Raw genomic sequence first — 5,341 nt, 5'->3', positions numbered from 1 at the left:
GTTCATAGACAATTCACATTTAAAGATAATTTGGCTCAAAACAAACCAGACTGCGTCGTATTTCGGTTGCCCACAAAGTGCTGAAAGCGAATCGGTGAATGCGAGGTTAATAAAAGAGGGAAGGAATGTACTTTATGTGGACTTAAGCCTCTTTCACACAGAGAATGGGCTCTAATGCGGCTAACAGACCCCCTCATTATGCTGCCTTTTCTCTATCACACCGAGCCAAACAAAGCTGGCCTAATGGCGCCCCGGTCTGTGTTTACAGAAAGCATGCTGACGTCCTAGAAATCAGAGACTTGAGTATTTGTCACATGAAGAGCGCAGCAAATCCTCGCACCGCCACAAACGCTTAATTGTGAACTGTGAAGCAGCTGCGCGGGGGAAAAGCGTCTGGACCCGACTGAGCTGAGACTTATTTTCTTCTTCTTCCAAGAGGCGTCAAAACGCGACGCAGTTCAAGAAAGTCTCAAGTGTAAGACAAATGGGAAACAGTCAGATATTGCTGGTAATCATCAACTTACTTTATTTATATGTTAAACTGGGCGCAAAATGGTTGCTGTGTTTTTCTTTGATGCTCCGCAGCTTCAGCTCCGAGGTTTTAACCTTCAACAAAAAAACTTAAGAATAATGTACATCATAGCAAATGTAACAAAGCATTTCGTGCACATTTGACATGGGCGTAGAGCAACATGTACAACTATTGTTTCTACTAAAGTAGTAGAAAAAAATAATTAAAAAAAATACACATCAAGAAATAATTTCAAAGAAAGTCCAGTGTTGCCGTAGTTACAGAAACCCATGTTGTTCATGTTATCTACAACCCATTTATGTGAAAAGGAAGCTACTTCTTCTCCTGTAACATTTCACAATGGCGGAGAATGGAGAGACAGAACGTAAGAAAGAAAGAAGAAAAGAAAGGAAGAGAGAGAAAGAGAGAGAGAGAGAACTTTAATTCAATATTTCTCCTCAATCTTGTCCTCTTGTCCAGCATCCATGGAAGAAGGTTGATTGTGCTCTAAGTGAATCGTCTCCATGCTGTTTTGGTTTGTTTGTTTATTTATAAGTCTTCATAAAACTTGTAAAGGCCTCACTAACTGTGTTTCCATTACGCAAAACGTATTCTACAATTTCACCATTGTTGTGTTTCCAATAACTAAGAAACGTAATAAAATCACACATAATTAAGTGTGTTCAATCGATATGTCATTAAAAAAGTCAACAACATGCCATGTCATCACCATCCTACCACTTCCTGTTTTCTCCTTTACGGCCTGCGCCAGTGGCAGTGTCTGGTTGGTGATCATGTGACTTGTGTGATGAAAAAATTGTTTTCATTGCAGTTTTGCGAAATAAACACATTTTGATACGGCCAAAAAAAAACAAACAACTAACAACGTTCTAACACCAAAACCTTTTAAATGGGAAACGAGTTGTTTTTTTTTTAAATTGGCATGCTTCCATTGAGCAAATGTATTTTTGAAATGACAAAGTGTGCAATCGTATGGCAAATGGAAACACAGCTACTGAGCTTTTTGCACGATTGCAAGATGGCCAAGAGAAGCAGCAGCACAAAAACCACAGTTTAAAACTATTTGACGTCTAACAGAACAGACTGTAGGAATAAACCTTGAGAACCAAAACAATGGCCTCCAGCATGTTTCTGGGTAACGTAGGCCTGAAGGCATGATGGAAGCGAACAGAGAGCTGCATTAAAGACGAAGATATGCCGATGACTCAGTTTGCCAGCAGATAAGGTTGGTCATCCAACCTGAGCGCGTAATAAACAACGATGAGTCAGATCTTTGCAGGTCAGATGGAGCTCATTGCTCCGTGGCAGACAGTGACCAGAGCTTGTATATAGAGACGAGAAAGATCACATTCAGAAAATCATACATGGACATGAAGGTTGCTTTTTTTTTTTTTTTTTGTCCTTATCAAAAGTTTAAAAAAAAAAAATCCAACTTCAATTTGAGCTCAGTGCCACCTGCTCCACGTGAAGCTCAAAAGATCGAAAGAGCCAGAGACGACCCGTTTTCAGTTTGCTAACAGAGTCTATAGTTATTAAAAAGAAAGAAGTTTAATCTTTATTAAAATTCTCACAAACATTCCCACAGAACCTCTGATCCTACACCGTGCTTAATAGTGGGCATTAGATAGTTTTCCACATATTTGTCACTTATTTTGATGTTTCTCCATATATTTAAACTGGAATATAAACAACAGAACCTTGAATATGTACGATTACGTAAATGACCAGAAACTGTTTTATTTGTGTTGTAAAGTGCTGGGAGATTATATGAATGGGACTGCATAAACAATCGGAATTAAACTAAGTGACATCTCGATAGCATTCAATGGCGAAAAGCAGGGAAACGCGTCACTGTTAGTCCCTGTTGCTCTTACTACCAGAATAATGCAAATTAATTTAAAACTTTCTCTAAATGATTGTAAATAAATAAACAATAATATTTCACTCTACAGATAACATCTTCCTGGGATTTAAAAACAAAACAAAAACAAAAAACAACTAACATTACAGTCTTGTTACTGTAATAGCATCTGTTATGATCTGCAAGGAACATCAATGTATCCGTTTCACCCTGTTACCTTGAGTGACCTGGTACTCTAGTTTCAATGCTAGAGTATCATTTTGTCCTAAATCTTAAATGAGAAAAATAACAAGCTATTAAAGTTTTACTTTCGTTCACTTTAAAAGCTTCAATAACTCCATGCATGATGCTATTAATAAACACTAATTCGTTGATCTGGTTCAATTTTTCGGGTTCCTGAGAACTTACATGGTTGCACAAAAACGGGAAAAAATAAAAATAAATAAATAAAAAGTGAACCTTTGATTTTTGAGCTGGACGAATTTGATTATTTGATGGTTTATTACATGTTTTTTCTTAAATAAATCCCAAATGATTATAAATTAAAGAGCTAATTTTTCTGCAATACTAGAATGACTTTCTCTACAATACATGGGCATAAGGGTTCAGTTAAAGGAACAATTATGTTGCCACCAACATCTTTTGCTTATTATTGAATAATAAAAGTTGATTGAAATAACTAAACTAGCCAATAGACAAAACCAAAGTGTCGTTGACTTCCTTCACATCGTTTTCCACTTCTGATGAAAATGTGTTGGAAACGTTGGGAGCGCGCCCTGACACGGTTCATGATGAGAACAATCAGATACCCCAAGATCAATCATGTCATTTGGACTCGAAAGAAACATCAAACGTCTACGAATAAGTCCCAGACGAGTGTTTTACTTCTTACCTCAAACTCCAACCAGTTTTTTTCCCCGATCTCAATCGTCTTCATGATCGCCAGCAACCGTGGCCAGGAATCCAAAATGTACGGATGAGATTTTCTGGTCGTCTGTTAATCAAACCAAACGACTCTTAGACATCCGTTTGGAAGAATCGGCGACTGTTCGTGTGTTTCTTGGAGAATCTTTGAAACACAGATTTTTTTTTTTTATCTTAGTGGCTGGAAGGAAAATATATCACATCAAGTTCCTAAAATCTGCCAAAGCAGAAGACAAATGGTCATGGGAGTCCGTGTAGAAACATAGTGGAAATAAACTGTCATGAACAGCAAGCACATCTGGAGGGAAGGTACAGCACTGTTGAAAAGGATTTGTCTACTTAAGGATTCCTTTTAAATCAGGCAAACAACTTTTTTGCCGTAGGAAAACAGGTTTTCATGTGGTTATTTATTTTATTAAGAGAAATAAACTCATTCAACATTGACCAGAAGACAGATTGGAGAGATTTGTCGGAGTATTAACCATCCAGATGCATGTAAATGTTTGAGGATGAGGAGCCTGTTTATTGCCTTGCAATAGCAATGTGATTCAAGTCCAGGCTTTGACTTGGCCACTCCAAAAACGTAAATTTTCATTTTTTAACCATTCAGAGATAGACCTGCTGGGGAGATTTGGGTTCTTGCTCTGCCGCATAACCCAAATGTTCTTGAGATTAATCTCACAAACTGATAGATGTCTCTTTTATGATTTTCTGCCGGACAGCAGAATTTACATCTACCTCTTCAACAACAAGTTATTCTAGTAATCTAGCAACAAAGCAAGCATAGATGGAAGTAAAAAAATAAAATCTATTTTGTCGTTTTGCCAAAAGTCTTGGGGATCCACTGGACAGTTCTTTGTTTGTGTCAGCCGTTGGTTTCTCTCTGGATCTGTCCAATGGAGGCCACTTGTGCCTATACAGTCTGTTGCCTCTTGTTGAATCATCTTAACCAATAAAAATCTTCCCTACCAACCATTAGATGCTGTGGTCTCTTTTATGATTTCACAGACGAGTCATAAAATCAAGGTTCTGTACGTACTTTGGTTTTAAAGTCACGGCTCAGTGTGTCTTCAGTCGACTTCAATCACAGGAAATAAATGAAAAGTGGCCTGAATGGACCTGTGTGGAGGTATGGGTTAAGGTGGTATCCCCTTTGACTGACAAATAAAAACAATAAAACCACATGAAAATGGTCAATATTTGTGACTTAGGAATTTTCAAATGAAAACCACTCTGAAGCTGTTTGCAAGTCGTGTCAGATAAAAGCGCAGCTGTTGTGAAATCTCTGGTCAGACGGACTCACCAGGAATCGTTGGACGCTCCAGGCAGCTGGATTCGGACTTCGGCTAATATCTGTTATGTTCATATTCAGCTTGATGTCGTCACGAGCAAGCAATTAAGTGTAAAGCAAACTACATGCAACATTGCTGTTGAAAGAGGCACAACCCAACGTAATGTTCCACTTTTCTATCTCCGCTGTAGCTGCATGAAAAACCTTCATGTTCAGTAGAAACAGAGTTCAGTGACAGCTGGGACTTTGCTCTGTTCTGCTTTGGTGTCATTTTCTAAATGGCGTAGCACACACTGAATAACTTGTGTATATTGAAAATAAACACAAAAACAACTTACTTAATACATAGCATAGGAAAATGTTATCCTCTCTACAAAATTGTGGAATTTAATTTTAAAAAAATTTGGGGGGGTTATGTAAAACACGCTAACAAAACAAGTAGACATTTGGTGCAAGTTTGCAAATAAAATTGACCTGAGTGTTTAAAATGAGTCTTTATACTTCATAAAATTGATTTAAACTTCTTAAAGGGAAAATTACAAAGAATTGCTATGTGTAAAATCTTGCCGAGTTTTTTCTAAATGAATGGCACTCCAAATAGTTGTCAGTGTTTATGAGTAGCGGATATTTACAGTATGAATACTTGCACTGTTCCACTCCTATCACTGGTGCATTCTTAAAGCAGCAGCCAGTCTGCTCTTGAATTGCCTTAGATTGAGCTGCTTTCTTAGAT

General features: G+C 37.7%; 1 long non-coding RNA gene across 1 annotated transcript; it reads right to left on the bottom strand.

Annotated features, from left to right (window-relative positions):
• Positions 1 to 535: 535 nt before the first annotated feature.
• Positions 536 to 4,806, bottom strand: LOC111609594. Its single transcript, XR_002753203.1, has 3 exons — positions 4,621 to 4,806; positions 3,286 to 3,387; positions 536 to 606 (listed from the first exon to the last, which is right to left on the bottom strand). It is a non-coding gene; the product is annotated as an uncharacterized LOC111609594 (long non-coding RNA).
• Positions 4,807 to 5,341: the final 535 nt, after the last annotated feature.

The sequence above is a fragment of the Xiphophorus maculatus genome, chromosome 8, assembly GCF_002775205.1.
Source record: "Xiphophorus maculatus strain JP 163 A chromosome 8, X_maculatus-5.0-male, whole genome shotgun sequence".
NCBI lineage: Eukaryota > Metazoa > Chordata > Actinopteri > Cyprinodontiformes > Poeciliidae > Xiphophorus > Xiphophorus maculatus.
Note: the sequence above shows the minus strand (reverse complement) of the source record. Positions and strands in the feature narration are given on the sequence as shown.